Source organism: Balaenoptera physalus, assembly GCF_965194825.1.
Source record: "Balaenoptera physalus genome assembly, chromosome: 6".
NCBI lineage: Eukaryota > Metazoa > Chordata > Mammalia > Artiodactyla > Balaenopteridae > Balaenoptera > Balaenoptera physalus.
The window spans coordinates 51,352,199-51,371,489 of NC_138885.1; the positions used below are offsets into that span (position 1 = coordinate 51,352,199).

General features: G+C 41.3%; 1 protein-coding gene across 5 annotated transcripts in view; it reads left to right on the forward strand.

Annotated features, from left to right (window-relative positions):
* The first annotated feature begins 6,972 nt into the window (after positions 1 to 6,972).
* GPD2 (glycerol-3-phosphate dehydrogenase 2) overlaps positions 6,973 to 19,291 on the forward strand; it is a 144,926-nt gene continuing 132,607 nt past the window's right edge. For 2 of the 5 annotated variants that reach the window (XM_082464996.1, XM_082465000.1), the window contains exon 1: positions 10,179 to 10,317. The gene's annotated coding sequence lies outside the window, so the exon portion shown is untranslated. Of the gene's footprint in view, positions 7,065 to 9,451; positions 9,632 to 10,178; positions 10,318 to 10,698; positions 10,928 to 19,291 lie in introns of those variants that run through there. The other 3 variants (XM_082464997.1, XM_082464998.1, XM_082464999.1) reach the window with 3 other exon arrangements.

Below are 19,291 nucleotides of genomic sequence, written 5' to 3' on the forward strand. Positions count from 1 at the left end.
CACTGGGGTCTTGGAATGTTCCCCCATTGATAAAGGGGAACAACTGTACTTTCATAATAAAATACCTATATTAAAAAGGACCTTTTTTGTGTATTTCACCATCACCACCAACAAAAATGCTTTCTTTGGCATTTTTCTTTCTAGAAAGAATAAATCATTCCCTTTTCCTATGCTATGTCAAAACCCAGTTCCACATCTACTTTTTGCCCTTTTCACTCTTTTATAGTTATTATTGTTTCAATTTTGTTTCTTTCCAACTTAAGCAAGTTGGAGAGTGTATTTTATTTATCTTTTTATTTTTAGGGCTAATGTGGTGCTTGGTGTGCCAGACATATATCCAAAGAGATTTATATAATGAAAAAAGAGCTTTAAAATAGTAAAATCACTGGCCGTCATTCTATTTTTCTTTGCCCCTTTCCTTGTGCAGTAAATATTATGTGTTTGTTCCTAGTCTCTGCCTTGGCAAAGCAAGTCTCAACTGCCCTTTTATCTCCTACTGCTAAGAGCAGTAGCCACTAAGTGTAAAAAATCAAAACAAAGCACTTTCCCATCTCCCTGATGGAGTAAAAGCAGTGAAGCCCAAATAATGCTTAGTTACCAAAAGCAATGCCAGGTGTCTAAATCGAAACGGTATTGATTTTAGCTAGTAAATAGCCCTTAATAAAGTTGGAACCTGGGTTGAATATGCAGCCTGGTAATTAGCTAATAAAGCAAACAAGGCCTGGAGAGAACGTGGTGCAGTTGGATAAACAGCAGCCTGTCATCCAGGAAGCTTTCCTAGGTCTAATACCTTCTCCTACAGAGGACTCAAGTTACCCTTAGGACTCCATGCCTAGTGTTTTTAGCCATTAAATAAGGAAAAAAACTATAAACGTATCATAGGGTCTGAGATATAACTAAAAGCAGTTGTAAATGTTTTACAAATATTACATGCAATAGAAATGCTTCCTGGAGACAGATGTTGCAATTTAATAATCTTAAGTGGGAAGGTTTAATAACTACTTTAGATCATTAAGATAATGTTTAGTGCCCTAGGATAATTATTAAACAATTCTCAGTTTGCTAAATTATCTGATACTCCAGAGAAATCCATAGCCTGATTAATTCTCACATTATCTGTCAACTGCTCAATGAAACCGCAAAGCAGTAGAGGCCAGCTGGGAAAAAAGAAGAGCAAGGGTGAGAAAAGGACTGAGTTAGCCAGATGTCACGTTGAGAAAGAAGAAAATCAGGGATGGAGAGTCAGAGCCAACGTGTAAGGAAAAGTGTTAAGGTGCAAAGATCTGAATCAGAGATGCTGATTAGAGCCTAGACCTTCAGCATCCAAATGCATTGTATCAGGCCTGCACAGAGGTTTTGTTGTTGTTGTCGATTTGCTTTTAGATGTGGTTGCTAATATTTTCTTACGTGGGAAAAGCATTTTATATAAAAATCCCAGATTTCCGGCTTCTTTTGAAAATTCAGAGTATCTAGTAACAGTGGGCCTAATTCCTACATGACTGCAATGAGCAAGAGCTGTGTAGAGGCTGCCCCATTTATTTTCTCTCAAGATTTTGATTATGAAAATCTTAAGGCTAACTGAAGAGTAGAAATACAAATAAATATCTATTCACCTACCTCTAGATTCAACAATAGTTAATATTTTTCCGTATTTATTATAAAAGTAAATACCTATATACATTTATATTTTTGCTGAACCATCTTAAAATGGTTATATTACTTCATCCCTAAATATGTTAGCATGCATTTCTAAAAATAAGGACAGTTTCCTACAGAACTGCAATCTTACTATCATGCTGAAGAAAAAAATCAATCATCATTCCCGAAGGTCATCTTTACTCAGTCTATATTCAAATTTCCCCATGGTCCCAAAGTTTCTTTCAGATTCATTTTCCTTTCAAGCCAGGATCCAATTAAAACATATGCATTGCATTTAGTTATGTCACATAAGTCACTTTTACTCTGGATCAGGCTCTTGCCTCTTTTCTTCTACAGCATTTTCTCATTGAAGGGGTCAGTTATCTTGTGGATTGGGATTCAGATCCAAAGGCTTGACTAATTTAGGTTAAACATTTGGGGCAAAAATAATTCCGAGGTGATAATGCAGACTTCGTATTACATCACATAAGGAAGCATACACCTGCTGTCCTAGCTGGTAGCACAAAGTTTGATCACCAGGTTTAGGTAGAGCAATCTCTTTAGCTGTGGTATGCTCTCTCCAATTTGCCCCAGACCCACCACTCCTTGTCTTACATCTAGCCTAATTAATTCATTTTACCTTGCCTGGAAGGCATATGTAAAGGTCAACCTAGAGCCTATCACATGCTACAATCTGGACTATGTGATACGAGGCACCTACCACTGTACCCCTGGAACAACAGAACAGTGCCTGGTGTATAGGTGGTGCTCAATAAATATCCATTGATTGACTAAAATTAGAAACACATAAGTTAGAGAAACTTGAAAGGAAGTAGAGTTTGGGGAAAAATTTGGCAACTCATACTCCTGAACTATATGTGGTTCAGAGAAGCCTGGTGCCCTTGGATATGTAGAGCACATTGCAAAGGCTCCTGGCTCTAGGAAATGGTTCTTTATTTGAGCTGGACAGAAATGTATAATCCCAGTGGATAAATCAGAGCAAGGAGAAAGAATGAATTTAAAATTCTGTGGAACTCAAGGGTTTGGTTACCTGGGCTTCCCATTTATGAAAGGCCCTGACGCAGCTTGGGTTTTCTGGAAGCAGATACTGAGACAGAGTATGACATGCAGGTTATTTTTAGGGATACTTGTGAAAAGAAGAGTGCAGAAGCAGAAGTGGACAGAAGGAGAAGTAGAATTGTGATGCAAGCTCAACAAAGCCCCATTCACCCCCTAAGGGAGTTCTGGAGCATACACAGTCCATTAGAGTTATCTCTCAATTATCCAGCTGAGCCTTTATACCCCTGCTTCACTCAGTCACAGGGTAAGGACCAGTCCAGGAAAGGGATGGCCTTGAATGAGGCAGCTCTCTCATTGAGTTGGCAGCTGGAGATGCTTCCAGCAGCTGGTGAAAGAATTTCTGCTTGAAGGAGGATCTAGGTAGTGTGTCAATCCATCTACCACAGACCTCAAATTAAAAATTTTGCTCTTATCTCTAAATGAAGCTATAGGGACAATTACCGACATATTCCTTCTGCTAAGCATTAGTTGGCTAACTGTAACATTCAAATTATACCATAATTTTTTCAACCTTGTTTTGGTATTTCTTCACTTATTAGAAAGCTCAAAAAAAAAAAAAAGAGAAAAAGATCCAGGCATCTCTCAAATTTTGAAAGTTTCTGGTATTGCTTGAATGTCCCACAAGGCAGAAAATTGAGCCCATTTACATGGCTGTAAATTGCTTTGGCATCTTGAATGAAGAATACCCTACAAGTGCCAGTGATGTACTGAAGGGCTAGCTCTACAGAGATAGATTGATGTTGGTGTCAAAGGAAAATAAATGAAGGAAGAAGTTGTATTAGTTTCCTACTGCTGCTGTAACAAATTACCACCAACTTGGTGGTTTAAAACAAGAGATATAGTCTCCCACAGTTCTGGAGGCCAGAAGTCCAAAATTAGTATCACTGGACTGAAATCAGGGTCAGCAGGGCTGCACTCTCTCCAGAAGATCTGGGGGAGAATCCATTCCTTGCTTCTTCCAGCTGCTGGCATTCCTTGGCTTGTGTCTGCATTACTCTAATCTGTGTACATGATGACATTGTCTTATACTCTTCTGTCTGTGTAAACCCTCCCTATTACTTCTTATAAGGTTACATGTGACTGCATTTAGGGTCTACCCTGATAATTCAGGAAAACATCTCCATCTCAGGATCCTTAATTAAATCATATCTGTTAATACTCCCCATCCCCCATATAAGGTGACATTCAAAGGCTCCATGGAGGCCACTATTCAGCCTACAATAGGATAGCTTTTAAGTCTTCACTTTACCTCCTTAAGCCTGGGGATAATTTGCTTTCACATAGCTCCAAAGCAGGAATGTAAATTGTGTCTAGGGTGAGGAAAATCATGGAAAAGCTAGAATGCCACCCTGCAGCACTATGAGACCCACTGTAGGAAGGCCATCTTTGTGAGGGCTGGACTTTTACTCGTTTTCAAAACTCTGAGAGGCTCAGTTTGATAGTGAAGAGCACATGCTCAGGAAAAAGTGTCTTCCTCCACATTTGACTATTGAAAGATATTTTTAGAACACACATACTCTAAATTTACTAGGAAAACAATTGTTTTTTCAGATGCCCTGACATCAGTTTCTAGCTTTTTATCACATGTCAGGCTGTCTTAGTTCTCAGAAACTTGACCAGGGTTAAAAGTTAGGCAAGAAGGAAATGGGATTATCTATTTACAGTGTGGTCTAGAGAATGTTAATATACTTTCCATTACATTTTCAAATTTCTCTTTGATGAAGTTTACATTGAACCATTCTCTTCTTTTGTTTTATGCCCCCCAAAAGAGCTATTTAAAAAATAAACTTCAATATGTAACTCAAAGATAACAGAACAAAGATTCTCTACTTTTCCATGGTTCATTTTTTGGCTTTGCATGATGCTTCTGCTGATAGAGGAGGAATGAAGGAGATTCCCTTCTGAGTCCAAGGTATTTGCTGAGGGAACAGCACGTGTTACTCTCTGGCCTATACCCCTGTGTGTAAAGGGCTTTCCTCTTGGCTTGGCAGAAATTAGGTCATTGCCCACGTGCTTCAAGGCTGCTGAATTAAGACGCAACGTTCTTCTTATTTTAAAGCTAATCAGGCACAGGCATAAACCCTGTCCTTTGCTATTGTTGCTCTATTTTTTTGCTATTCAGATTCATTCATTCAAAAAAAATCATATTATAACATTACAAACTGTAGTCAAGTTTATTTTAAGCATTTACTGCTGAGATTGAAGCCATCTCCAGGTTATGTAACAGGTATTCAGACACGGAACTGAACAAATCTCCAGTTTCTTGGGCTGTTTACTCTTGGCTCATTTGCCTCTTTCACTGAATCATAAACAGTTCCTCTGAAGAACCCAATCCTCCATTTTGTTTCAGCTCCCACATCAGAACCTAATACTTTTTCATGTTCTCTGCATGAGTTATTTGGGACATATCTGCTTGCCCACAACCTTCCTCCTGCTATTAAATAGCAGGCTATGTTCCAGAGACAACATTACTCAATTTATATCACCAACATTTGTTTTCAGTGCTGCCTTGTCCAAAGAACAAAGTGGATGCCTGCCCAAGGAAGTTCATATTTCCTTTACCCGCAAGACCTTTACATCTAAGTAAGTTTCCTGGTGTCACTTTATATTGATGCCTTAAAATTTTATTTCAAGAATACTTTCCCAGATTCTTATAAAGCAGAAATAAACCTTAAAGAACCCATTAAAATATGGGTTAAACCTATTAAAATATATTTAGTATTTTCATTTCATCTTTTCAAGGATCATATATTGTATTTTTACCTCATTCTTGATCCTAACTCTTTGGAAATCACTGACGTGGGAAGATTTTCTGTTGGATATTTTTAGATGTCTATAGTTCTGCTTTTAAGAATTCAAGTAACAAGGAGGTAGAGGCCACTAAATGATAAATGAACTGCTCTAATCTCCAAGCCCCAAAGGTACTGGTCCAGTCCTGTTCAAGGATTTAAGATTTTTCTGGCCAGCACTGCTAATCTTCTAGAAACTCCATATTAGTGGGCTTTTTTTTTTTTTTTGTACGTAGTAAACTTGAAGTCTTTGTTTAATGTTTGGTTATCTTCTTAATGTTGTAACTGTTGTTAACAATGGATAAGATTATAGGTACATACAGTACTTCCTAAATTATGTAAAGTACTAAAATAATATAATGGAAGAAAGATGTGAGCATACACAGCAATCAAAGCTCAGAACAAAGGTGTCTTGGCCCAGTATTGGACCATGAGTCAGAATGTGTGGGGTTCAGGGTAGGGAAATGACATTTGTGATACTTTTATTGACAATCTACATGTTAGGCATTTTACATATATTATCCCATTCAATTCCAGTTTGGCTGTTGCTAGCTGTGTTATCTTGGGCATGTTACTTAACAATTTTGTGCCTCAGTTTCCCACTTTGTAAAAACAAAGCCAAGAAACCAAAAAACTCATAGTTATTCTGAGGATTAAAGATTACAAGTACTTTGTTAAGACTAGTGCCTGACACAGAGTAAGTAGCATTGAATGTTTGCTATTCTCAGTATATTCTCACTGATAAGGAAACTGAGGCTCTGAGTGGCTAGAGGTTAAATAACTTAGAAGAGGATGGATTTGAAGCCCACACACTGTTCTCTATACCAAGCAGTTTCTCATTTTAGTCTTGGCTCTATGTTAGGCTAACTCTGTAACTTTAGGTAAAGTACTTAATAATTCTGGGCCTTGGTTTCATCATTTGTAAAACAAAAGTCTGTGAGTTAATAACATTTATGGCCCCTTCAATCCTTACATTCCGTAATTTTATTATGAGCTTTGATAACCAATGAACACTCAGGGAAAATGTGCTCCTCTCTAGAAGTGGGCAGGGACTAAAACAGTTGACCCTGGGCAGGTGGTAAATGGTCATAAAAGGTGAGTAATAGAATCACCAATGGAAGGTTCCCCATTTGGGGGAAAGGTCAGCCCCAGCAGTTGGGCTGAAGATGTCTAAGCGTCAGGGAGCCTACTCTCCAGGCTTGGGAAGGGAAGAACTTCTCGCTTGTATTGTTATACTAGACTATAGAAAATAACCCAAATTTACCTGACAACACTACAAAAGCAAGATAAATTAATGGCAGGCGAATTTAGGCTTTGTTTACATAGGAACGAAGGAAAAGGGGAAAGCTTTTCGGATTTCGGTAGCCATGTGAGCCTGAAAACTTAGGATAGTCCTGAAGTTTCCTTAGGCACATGAGAAGAGTTAGGTGGCACCAAAGTTATTTGACACCCTCAATCTGAAAGACAGTAAACATAGTTTCATTCCAAATGCCGAGTCATGCTTATGGGGACAAGGAGAAACACTTAAGACTCTAACTTCTCTGAGGTACTGGTCAGGTCAGTAGATCGTTTTCTGCTAAAATACTTACTTCATGTTTTTAAATTTAGTTATGATAAGTGCTTCTCCTCCTACACCCTCACTCAGTTTTCTCCCTTTTTAGCCCTCAACATGTTTGTTTGGTTTTGTTTTAATTCCATGAGAAGCTCTAGCAAGTGTATGTGTGTAGGGAAGACTTCTTCTCTTTTTAATATTGTTTGTGTATCTAGTGTAATACTTAATTCTGAAGAGTAATTTCTAAATGAATGATTATTGCCCTCCTCCCCATAAAATTATCTTAACAATGAAAAGAAATTGCTTACCCACATGGGAAATTACATTACTGTTAGATACCTCAATCAGCAACCAAATTCTTTCAGTGGAATTCTTATCATAATAAGCAAGACCCAGGGGCAGAGATAGAGAGGTGGAAAGCTACTTTAGGTACTCATAAATAGTAACCTAAGATTTAAAGAATTATGTTCAAGGCTAAAAGGAAAAAATTATTTTTATACTTTATTCCTTCTAGAAGATACTGATGGAGTAAATAGGGAATAGGTTTTGATTTTGTGAGTCTGTCGGTCTTAAAGCAGAAGGATCATAAACCTCTGCATTTTGAAATTATCTAGTGTATATATTGAAAAGTTAATTTTTTTTACCACTTTTGCCTTGAATAAAAGTGGATGCCTAATTTATGTTGAATAACTACAAATCAGCTGTGTTTTTATGCAGTAATTGGAAGTAATTATTTTACAATGATTTCTAATTAAAACATTTTTTTCAAGGCTGTAGTTGAGATTAGATGTGCATGGAGCACGGGGAAGAGGAGGGCTGAGGTGGGTTGTATAGAAAAAGAAGATCCAGAGTAAGCTGTATGCTTATCATGCATGTTAAGCTTTCTTATCTCTCCTCTCTTAACCCCTCCCATACACACCTTTTTCATTTGATACCTTTCCTGAATTCCACCAATGCCTAGGGTCCTCCTGCTTTCCTTTGGTTGCTTTGCGCCCCAGCCTTGGCAAGTGAAAACATGTCCAGTGCTTCTGAGTTTTTTCACCTCAAAATTCTCTACCTCCTCCCATGTTCTATTCCGTCAGGGTCTGGCTTGGATTGGACCATCATGGATGGTCATGGGTTACTGATGAGAACTGAATCCCTGCTGGCTTGTTAGCTAGCAAGGTGACCAGGACTTGTGGGGAAAATAAACAGCAGACATAATAGGGCTCAGAACAAATTGTTCACCTGAGCATTCATTTCATATCAATTAACAATTACAGAACATCTACTATGTTATAGGGACTGTGCTAGGTGCAAAAGTGAATAATATGTTGTCTCCATTTTCCAAGCACTGAACTGTCCTGGGAGAATTAGTGGGAAGAAAATCCAGGACTGGCACCTTAATTCTGCCAGATTATTCCTTTTCTATGCAACGTGTTGCTCTTCTAGACAAATGTTTAGGATTTCAAAAAATGTGAAAGCAATGGGTCTATTAGAGGGGCTCTCAACCCTGCCTGGGTGTTCACGTGAATCATGGGGTGGGGGGAAGGTTTCAACAGTGGTTCTCAAGCTGTAGTGTGCACCTGAATCGCCTGAAGGGCTTGTTCAATCAGCTAGGCCCCTGGCCCCAGAGTTTAAGAGTCAGGTAGTCTGGAGTGAAGCCGAGAATCTGCATGTCTATCAAGTTCTCTGGTGATGCTGGCTCCCCCAGCTACACTTTGAGACCCATAGTTTTAAAATATAAAGATGTCCAGGTTCCATCCACCAACTGATTCAACTGGTGTGGGGATGGGAACCTAGTATTGATCATTTAACACCGCCCCCCCGCCCCCCGCCCCAATCCCCCGCTGTTCCACTGGATAGACTACCCATTGGATAGGCTGGTTTCCTGTTACTATGAGTTTGGGACCCAATGAAACTATATATTCCTCTGGGTCAATTATAATAATTAACTGGTATTTAAAGAAATTAGTAAGTGATAAGAAATAATTGGCTGAAAAAAACCCACCCCTGCGCTTTTGTTTCAAACTAATTTGGCTGCCTTTTTTTGGAAGGCCTTTCCAACCCTTCCCTGGGTATTTTCCAATACCACGGTAGAAACGTTACGTGTAAAGCTCCCAGAGATCTTCGGAGGAAAGACCTTAAAGAAATGGGTCAATTTGATCCCCATCTGCGTCCTCCTAGGGCCCCCTTGGCCTCGCCTAGCACTTCTAGTGCCAACAAGTGAGCTGGGCATGCTCAGTGGGCAGGGTCGGTTCTGGGGGTGCAACTGGGAAGCCTGCTGCTCTGCTGCCTGGGCTCTCCCCTCCCCCCACCTGTACGAGGCTGGGCCCGAGGAGCCCGTGCTCAGCATCCCACCCCCTGAAGCTTGGGCTTGGTCTTCCCTGCGGGTCTTCTCGCTGACATTCAGCCAGGGGTCAGGCGGCCGGGCGCGCCTCCAGAGCGCGCGGGGGGAGCCCGGGCGAAGGCTCTGGGCTCTGACGGTAGGGTCCCAGGGGTCCGCCTGCCTCCCAGACGCGTTTCTAGGCTCAGCGAAGCCTGCCTGCCGAATAGGGGAAGCCAGATTCGGGGGCGAGTAACGAGAAATCAGGTAAGCCAGCCCCGCCGGCGTGCAGGCGGACGAGAGTCTCCTCTCTCCTGGGCAGGTGGCGAGGGCGGCCCACAAGGAGGAAGGCGGAGGAAATTCGACACCCCCGCCGTCTTCCCCCGGCCTAGCCCCGCCGAGGCTTCCCGGCCCGCCAGCCGGCTGGCGAGGCGAGGCGGAGGGTCTGGAGTGAGGCCGGGCGAAGACGCGGGCAGGACTTGCGGCCTGGGGCCAGGGCCACGCACACGCCGCGCCGCGGCCCATCCCCGCGGGCCCCGCGCCCCGGCCTAGTCATGTTCATTTGGAGGCGGAGACCTCGCTCGTTCTCTGCCCGCTAGTTCGCAACGCTTCCCCGCCTTCCCGGCCGGGTCCCCCGCCTCCACTTCCGCGCTTCCCCGCTGGGTCGGCGGAGCCTGGGCCCGAGGTATCCGGCCGCTTGTGGCGGTTGCGCCGCCGGGGTCGACCCTCGGGGAGGGGAGCGGGAGGAGCGAGTTTCGGGGGAGGCGGGGGCGCGGCTGCTCTGGTGCGTCGGGTTACAGTCGCCCTGCTTGTTCGGGGCGTGACATCCACGCGCGCCTCGCTGCGAGTATCCGGACCGAGGCGCTGATTCGGGGGAGGCAGAGACTCCGCCCAGGCCCGAGGAAACGGGCGCTTCTGCCCTCTCTCCCCTCGCGCGAGAGGATCAATCTAAGGTGTGTGCTTCCCGGGAGACCCCCGTGCCCCCGCCCCCTGGGTTCTGGGGCGGGGGGTGGTCCCTCTCTGACCGGGTGGAGTCCGGTGTTGGGGTGGGTGGTGGCAGAATCTGGGGAGAGATTTAGAATTTTTCCGCACCGACAGAACGTGGGCTCATTCTTACCGGGAGCAGGGCGGTGGGGTGGAATACTTTTGCCTCCTTGGTTAAGTGGCAGGACTTTGGGGTGAGCGTTAGTGTCTAAATGAAAGTTTGCTGCAAACTTATGGCTTGTGGACGCCGCTCGTCTGAAAAGAAGGACTGTTGCTCCCTTCTGAAGCAAGGGAGGGAAAGATTCTAGAAGGGGACTGAGGCTTCTTTGAGATCTTAGCTGCTGGAGTGTGACAGTTTTAGGAGGAAATGGAAGGTGTACCCTGATGAACTTAAAACAGCCCCTACTCCCCACGTAGTAACTTCTGCGTCAAAAATAGTCTTGAAGCGTGCTTTGGCAGGAACGTATAGCCCTGTGAATGAAGTGCTGATCTGGAGCCCTTGACCTCTAGACTGCCTTCCATCTTCTGCGGGGGAGCATTCACTCCGGGAACTACCCTCCTCAGGAGTGCCAAAGAAATGTACACATGCAAGTTCTCTTAGTGACGGGGCCAACCCAAATTACGCGACACTTTATAAATATCATGGGAAAGGCTGGGGACAGCTATAGAAATAGCTGACAACTAACTTAGTCAACTTTTATACTTGTATAAATAGGTATGGGATGGAAAAGTAGGTTCCACTGAGTCCTCATTGCTTAAAACAAAACAATTTTGCATACGTTCCCAAGTTTAATAGATGTGACGTTTTGTTTTGGAGTGTGGAGGGTAATGGGAACTGCCACACGGGGGCCAGGCACTTCCTGGTAGCTATGACCACTCTAGTCTCTGAGTGCCACGGTTCTTGCTGGCCATGGTCTGAGTGCTGGATGCCGTTGCTCAACGGATACCATGTGCAGCCTGGGGAACCTTATGATGAGGATGTTGGAACCCTCCTGTGTTTCTCATTGGGGGATTATGTCAAGTTACAACACTCCCTTGATTTTTCCAAATCAACTCGTCAAATGATGCAGCGGTACCTTAGTAATAATGGATAAAGATGGAATTTGGGGTTTGAGAACCAGCACTGTTGGAACTGTCCATTCTGATATCTCACATAGTCACTTTATTTTATAAAGACATTCTGAGCAGCATTAATACTCTGCTTCCTTCTCTCTCCCTCTGATTTATTAAAAGACGCAATGGCTTAGCTCAGTAATTGACAAGAGGGCCAATCGTCAATGCCTCCCCTTTTGTTTTTGTTAACTATTTAATCTCAGAGATGTTTAGAAATATTTGACTATCATGGTACATAAGTCATACTGGTGAATAATTATAACTCTCAAATTATCCCGTTTGCTATCAGTTTCTGCTTTCATTACTAGAATGTACGTTCTGTGAGAGGGCGTGGCCTGCCTCACACACTTTCGTATTTCCAGTACCTGGAGTGGTGACTAGTTTGTGATAAATGTTTTCTCAATGAAGTGACTAAACTGTGGGACAAACTCTAGCTGGATGTAGTGGGGGAAGAAAACCAGAGATTTTGGCTTTAGGGAAACTCTTCAACCTCACTGGGCCTCAGTTGTCTCAATGACAAAATGTAGATAATAATATATGATATAACACATGTAAAATCACTAGTGATGTTCCTTTCAGGTAGTAGACTTCAAAATATTACTTTCTTCTTTCTTATATATTTTACTTTTTATATTCAAAAAGGGAAGACTTGGGGAAAGAATGCAGATAGTTGGATAATTTAGCTCTTGCATGTTGTGAATGAATTATCCAGGTTTTTCCCCCGTTAATTTGGTGTGTGTGATAGAAGTAAGGGGGAGGGGGAAGTTAGTGGCAGCTATGGTTATCAGAGACGGGAAACAATTTCCAGATCATTATCTAATTTCTCCTCTTTATTTTTTTAATGTGATGAAGTTTCTGCTCAGGTTTTCCAGAACTTGATTTTTTTTCTACTTGTCAACAACCAGACTCACTAGGTTGTCCTCAGTACAGAAACAACACTTTAGAAAGAGCATTAGGAATCAAATAGCTGTAACACTTGACTTCTTAAATGAAATTTTCTGTAGTCTTGTGCAGCATTATATAGTAACAAGGTAAAGAAAAATATGGTTAGCCTGCTTTTGAGAAGGTTAGAGTTCATTTAACAAGGTAAAACGTATAGATGTCGAACAGTTAGAGACCAGCTTAAGATCTTGCATAGTCCCGTACCCAATGGTTATGGAAGGGAGAGGTTAACATGCGCTCAAGTAGCTGGAGACAATTTTGTGGTGAAGAGAATGTCACTTCAGCAACAGAGAGACTTAAAGTTTCCTGAGGATTACAGCGGATCATTTTTGTTTCAAGAATGTTTGCTATTTTGTACTTCAGTGTATTAAAAAGCCAAACAATCATATACTTTCAAAAGTAAACTTTCTATGGAAAAGCATATTAGAAACCTACAATACAATTCTGTACATGACCTAAATGATACTTTTCACTGTGTCTCTGAAGTTTTAAAGCCCAGGATTGGAGTTAAAAATTATAACTTTTCATTCTTGCCACTTTTAACACCCTTGCTTAAAACAAAGTGTCAGATGGCCTGCCTTTTACTCTCTCCAGTTGTATATAATAGGATATCGTTTTCATCTGAAGTTTCCGGGGAAAATTACTAGTCATTAAATTTGGGATCCCCACAACTGGCTAATTTTAGACGGTGTTATAAAAGTGGTTTTAGATGCTCTTCAAAATACTCAGGAAATTCCATCAGGATTCATCACCTTTGAGATAAGAAGGAAACTTGGAAGTTGTTTTATAGAGGAAGAAGAAGCTAATAAAAGGGTGTGTTGTATATTTCCTTGTTTTAGAACTGTTGACCTGATGGGGGAAAGAAATGTAGGGCGGGGAGAGATGATCAGATTCAGCTGCAAGTGAGAAAGACAAGGGCCAACGTGGCTACAAGCCAGGAAATGTCGAACAACTTTAGACCTCTTCCTGTATTACCTGACCAGGGATTGATCTAAGGAGCATTTTAGGAAAAGGAAGCTTGAGGAGCTAATGGTTTGAATACCTGAGGATGTTGAGGTAATGACTGTGGTCAGAGTTTGTCTAGAACTCTAATTTTGTGTCCTGACGTGAATGTGACCATTTTTGTTTGTTTGTTTGTTTTGGGTTTTTTTCCCCTTGTTTCCCAGGATTTTCACCTTTTTTTGGCAGTTCTTACTAGTTCTTTGGGTTAAATATTTCTTCCTATATCGTATCTGTGTTCTTATTTCCCATTTTTCAGTTGAAAATTTTCTGTTGATTCTTTTAAAATAAGGTTTCTGATTTGTGCAGCAGACAAAACATAGTTTCTGATTTTAATTAGGTCAAGCTCTGGCTCTGTTAGTTCACTAAAATTAGTGGGAAAAATTAACTAATAGAAAATGTTGCCCTCCTAAGTAAAAATTTATTGTGACAAAATGTATTAACAAAACTCCAAAGCATTACTTGGGGATATCTTTTACTTTTTTTGGCAAAATGAAATGATTACTGGTGTACTTTATTCTGTAGCAGTCAGATACTGTTAAAGTGTGAGGAATGACTGTTTCATTTAGATTTTTCTAGCCTCAGATTCTTTAAATAGTGATATATCCTCTGTGGAATTTCATATTTGATTATCCACCTATATCCTTCAAACCCCACAAATTATAACAGAGAGGCTGTTTTCTGAAAATGAGATTTCTAGAAGCTGCTGCTGTCAAATGACACGGTCTTCGGGTATGACTTGCTGACACATGCTTAGTAAGCTTTATTACTTCCCTCATATGCACCAGTGACCACTAAGTCTGGTTGGTTATTCACACTAGGAACAAAAGTTGATGTTCAAGGTAAACATTTTGGAAAATTTTCATTGGGATTTTATGAGTTTCAATAAAACACAATGGGGGCTTCCCTGGTGGCGCAGTGGTTGAGAATCCGCCTGCTAATGCAGGGGACACGGGTTCAAGCCCTGGTCTGGGAGGATCCCACATGCCTCGGAGCAACTAGGCCCGTGAGCCACAATTACTGAGCCTGCGCGTCTGGAGCCTGTGCTCCGCAACAAGAGAGGCCGCGATGGTGAGAGGCCCGCGCACCGCGATGAAGAGTGGCCCCCGCTTGCCGCAACTGGAGAAAGCCCTCGCACAGAAACGAACAGCCAAAAATAAATAAATTAATTAAAAAACAAACAAAACAAAACAAAAAACACAATGAATTTCTACCTGTATTTGAAAAGTGATGAAAATAGTACGGCTCAGAGTACTAGGTTCTCAAAAGTCGTTTTCTTTTGTTTAAACTGAAGAAAGAAAGGATGTTTTGTTTCGCTGCTGTAATATCAGAACTGCTTTGATCATATCACTCTTTGCTCGACCCTTCCGTGGGTCACTCTGCCCTATTGCATTAAATTCTAAATACTTATCTTTGAATTCATGGACGTTTCCGGTCTTGCCCCAATATTAAACTTCTGCCCTTCTCTTCCTCGTGATCCAGTCAAACTGGACTACATGAAATTCTCTAGATCTGTTTTATTCCTACTGCTGCCCCTATGCTAATGTTTTTCCTTCTACTTCACCTCTTTAAAATCCTACCAATCCTTGAATGTCCTGGCCACAGGCTACCAGTTTTGTGACGCTTTCCTTCACTACCCCAGTCAGAAGTGTTTTGTACATTTCCTAAACTCTTCAACTACTCTTTTTATGCCACTCATAAGTATCTCATTTAGTCCTGTGTATGGTCATTATTTGAAAACATGCATAATTTCCTTTCCTGCAGAAGATCATGCAGAGCAAGGGCTGGATCTTACACAATTTTATAGACCTCATGTGCCCAACCCAAGTCCCTGCATGTGGGGACACCTAGTAAATAGTTGTTGAATGAATGATTGACTCATAATTCACTCATCCCTTAATTACCAAGAATAAATGATAGAAATGGTTGGGGTGTGATTGGACAGCAGGTAACACACAGGCAGATGCATTTCAGATAATCAGTTAAACTGAATCTTTATCTTTTTTCAGGCCTCCCTTTCTCCCTGTACATTTGGCAGTTCTTATATCTAAAGGATATTTGTTTTAGGAGGAGGAAAGGAAATTGCTGCATTTGAACCAAAGTTATAAAAGCAATCTGTGAAGAAAATCAGTGGAGGAATCTGCAAATGAGGAGGTCATTTAAGATCTGCTAAGGAGTCACCTTTGTCAGGGCTCTTAGGGCTCCCTTCTCTTCACTAACTTCTCCCTTTTTCCCCACCTGCCTACCTAATCCAATCTCTTAAGAAAGAATCCAGAAAATTAATTCGTAACAAGATTACTGATAAAGTTAGCTTGTCGCTATGTCAAAGGTCTCTGGATTCTAAGGGGACAAAACCTTAGGGACCATTTATGTAGGCTAAGTGGAAGGAGCTTTGGCGGTGGGCAAGTGTTTACTTCTGTGCATCCCTGAAGTCACATTATAGCCACCTGCCTGTGGCTTTGGTCAGTCTCTGCACCTGTCAGTTTCTTCCTCTGTAAAATAAGGTGGCAGAACTGTGTGAATTTAAAGCCATAAAAGCGCGGGGTGTTTTATTGCTCTTGTGTCTTGCAAGGGGAAGCCAGTCATGGTCAGTGGGCTCTGTTCACCTCTGGACCTGGCCTAACTTTTCCTCTTACTTCCCCGAGTTTGGGATGTCCTTTCTCTCAGCCTCTCCAGATGTGGCAGTCACTTGGGAGGATGCTGCATTCCCTGCTTCTCCCTCCTGGCTTGTGCTCATAGGATCTGTTACAACAAATATCCTTTCACTTCTCTCTTTATGTTGCCCTTTCCCCTATCCCAACCCACTATTAAGTAGCTGGGATATTTATCTAAAAAATATATATTCACAGAATTTTAAATAGGAAGGGGGTTAAAGATCTAACCCAACGCTGTCTTTTTATTATTGATAATAAATTATAATGATAAGTATCATTTAGAGCAATCACTTTTTCTAGGCCCTGTGCTATGCACTTTGCACACATTATTTCATATATCAACAGTGAACCCTGTTACATCAGTGAGGAAACCGAGTTCCAAAGAACATAAGTGACTTACTCAAAGCCACAGTTATGTTCCAGTATGACAGAAACTCCCCTTTTTTATTTTTGCTACTTTGGATTCCCCTGCTCGACTCATTGAACTTTGCCTTTTAATACTTCACTTCCTAATACTTGGTGCTGTGGGTCAATAGTTTCCACCAGTGATGCTGAATTTGTTCAGACATTGAATGCATAGCACAGTATGCCCGCCTGAAACAATATTCCTTTTTTTTTCTTGTTTTCCATGTTTTTCTTTATTCTTTTAATTTATTATTTTTATTGGAGTAAAATTGCTTTACAATGTTGTGTTAGTTTCTACTGTACAGTGAAGTGAATCAGCTATATGTGTACATATATATCCCCTCCCTCTTGGACCTCCCTCCCACCCCCTGCCCATCCCACCCATCTAGGTCATCACAGAGCACCGAGCTGAGCTCCCTGTGCTATACAGCAGGTTCCCACTAGCTATCTGTTTTACACATGGTAGTGTATTTATGTCAAACCTAATCTCCCAGTTCATCCCACCCTCCCCTTCCCCCCTGTGTCCACATGTCTGTTCTCGACGTCTGTGTTTCTATTCCTGCCCTGCAAATAGGTTCATCTGTACCATTTTTCTAGATTGCACATATATGCATTAATATTCAAAAAGACACATGTACCCCAATGTTCATTGCAGCACTGTTTACAATAACCAGGACATGGAAACAACCTAAATGTCCATCGACAGATGAATGGATAAAGAAGATGTGGTACATATATATAATGGAATGTTTCTCAGCCATAAAAAGAAATGAAATTGGGTCATTTGTAGAGATGTAGATGGACCTAGAGTCTGTCATACAGAGTGAAGTAAGTCAGAAAGAGAAAAACAATATTTCTTTTGATTTGACTTCTAGGAACCATGACATTGTTAAAATCCTCTTTAGTCTTAATGAATGTGGAAACAACCTGCAACTTGGTATCAGTCTGCCTTTTCCACTCCTGCACCTGGGTTTGTGAATGCTGGTGGGAAAATGAACACCATCATGCAAACTGGAGGCACCTACAAATTTATGTTCTCTAGCTTTAGCCACAGGGCAGTTCTTTTATCTTCGCCTGTTTCTAGACAGCATCTTTTCTTGTTTCTCCCCGTAGTTTTTCCAAACCTTCCGCATTTTCTTTGAGCCTTTTATCCCACTGTGTGTTTCTTTACCAGAAGATGATCGTTAGTGGTTAGAGCAGACTAAACTGTTCTAACAGAAAGATCTGAAAATAGATAAAAGCACAAACACAACAGACGTTTATTTCTTGATCATGTCATAGTCTTGGTTGGTGGATGGCTTTCCTCTAATTGATGACTCAGGCATCCTGGAACCTTTCATTTTGTGATTCTGCCATCCCTTAGGACTTTGCTTTCAAGCGTCTTCAGCTTCTCTGAAAGAGAAGAAGCATATCCACTTTCTAAATACTTAGTCTTGAAGTGAATGTAACAGTTCCACTCACATAGCATCAGCCAGAAATCAGGTGCGCAGTCACACCTATCAACAAGGGGAGATTGGAAAGTCTAGTCTGGCTGGGAGAGGAAGAGATTATGGGTTTTTGGTGAAGAGCTAGCTGTACCTTTCACAGTGTCCTTGCCTCCTGTTATACTGAGAAAACAGAGATATCATGTCAATATTTTGATATCTTAATATTTTGTTCTCCTTTCCACATCTTCCCTGTATCTGAATATATTAACTCCATCATTAACTACCAACTTAGAGGTAGAGTTATCCAGAGTTCATGCTTTCCCTGATACTCTAAATCCCCCATTTCTTCAGCTAGCTTACTCTATGTAGTTTCTCCATGTTCACCTGCATTTTAAATATTTACAAGAATGTTCAAGATTCTCCCATCACAATAACAAACAAGACCAAAACCCAAAACTATTCTTCCTCTCTTCACTCCCCTCTACTACATGCTCATTCTCTCCTTTCTTTCAAGCTACACTTCCTGAAAGTATCTTATATGTTGTTTTTCTACTTCATTACCTTCCATTCACCCCGCAACTGTTGAAAATTTGGCTTCTACCTTAGATGAATCTGTTCTTTTTATGATTATTGGTTTCTCCCCAACTGGCAAATCCGTAGGAGCTTATTGCTTGAAATTTCTGTGATTCTGCTGATTCCCTCCTTTGTGAAATTGAACTTTCACCAGGCTACCATGACACTTCATTCTTCTTTTGGACTACCCCTTATGGGTCTCTTTGCAGATTCTTCCCCTTGATGTTGTAGTTCCCAGGGTCTGTTCTTAGTTCACTGTCTTCTCATTGTAGATGTTCTCTGTACCATCAAGTACATCTATATCTTTGATTTCGATGATTTCAAATCAACATCCCCAACCAGACCTCTTCCTTGATTTCAGACTCAGTGGATATTTCCACAGTCAAGACAGGACTCATAATCCCCCTCCCCGCCCCCAGGATGTTTTTCCTCTCATTGAAGAGCACCACCATCCTTTCTCCCACCTGTATCATCCACTCATTTGTTAAGTTTATCAGTCACCTAATATGTACTAGGCATTTTTCTACAAATTAAAATTATAGTGGTGTACAAAACAGATACAATCTCTTCTCTTGTAGCATTTACATTGTCAGGGAGGGGGAAATTTTCCCCTCTACCTGTCTTGAGTTCTTGTGGCTGGATTAGGAACAAAATTGACGTAAGACGTTAACAGGAGAAAAACAAATTTTAATTCATGCACTCAGAGGTCTCATTGAAATGCGACGTAAGAAGTGGCCAAAGCGGGCAGCTTTTATATTTTTAGACAAAGAAACAATAAATTTGTGAGGAATTGACAGGACAAAGAAATTTAGGTTTTGGTGCTCAGTTAG